This window comes from Octopus bimaculoides, chromosome 4 (assembly GCF_001194135.2).
Source record: "Octopus bimaculoides isolate UCB-OBI-ISO-001 chromosome 4, ASM119413v2, whole genome shotgun sequence".
Lineage (NCBI taxonomy): Eukaryota > Metazoa > Mollusca > Cephalopoda > Octopoda > Octopodidae > Octopus > Octopus bimaculoides.
In genome coordinates this window covers 72,674,929-72,675,742 of record NC_068984.1, presented here as the reverse complement: position 1 = coordinate 72,675,742, position 814 = coordinate 72,674,929, and positions in this window count along the sequence as shown.

Below are 814 nucleotides of genomic sequence, written 5' to 3'. Positions count from 1 at the left end.
ATAACTCCTGTCTTTATTATTCACGGTTCGGCAAGTACATCAAGGGATCTTTTCATTTTAGTTCATTTCAACAAAACGTTATAGTCATTTTATATAGCTACGTCGATAATTACAGTATCATTGTCAATTTTTTCTCATGGCAAATGATCAAAGCGTATTATGTGCTATTGGTGGTCTTTTGTCTACTAAAGTTCTACGGAATATTCACATTTTCTTTGACGAAATTATTGTCCATGTAAAGGCATGCTTTTACGTGGACAATAATTTTGCATTTGATGAACTAAGTACAGTCTCACTATGTTCGTTTTTAGCTATCGTTTCAGGCTTCAATCTTTTTCTTATCGAATCTCATGTGACGATATTGTAACTGCAGATAAAAATCAATTTGCTTCTGAATTAACTAGATCACATGCCAGGTCTTTGTGTTAGATGGGAACGTAGTCTAGTCGGCAACATTAATAACTGCTAACTTGAACTTCTTCATCATACTGATTAGTATCCTAATTCATTTTCTTCGACAGATGAACAGTCGATAAGTATCTAACTTAGTACGAGAATATATATACACATGCACACACATACAATATATATATACACATACAATATATATATATGTATGCATATATGTATGTATGTATGTATGTATGTTGCATGTATGTATGTATGTATTTTGTATTTCGAGATGGTCACTTTTTTTGTCAAAAACAAATAGACCATCACGAAATATAACAATATCTGTTTCAACACACGGTTTCATATCAGGAATCTTGTAACACAAAACACAAATTCATAAAGATATATATATATATATATA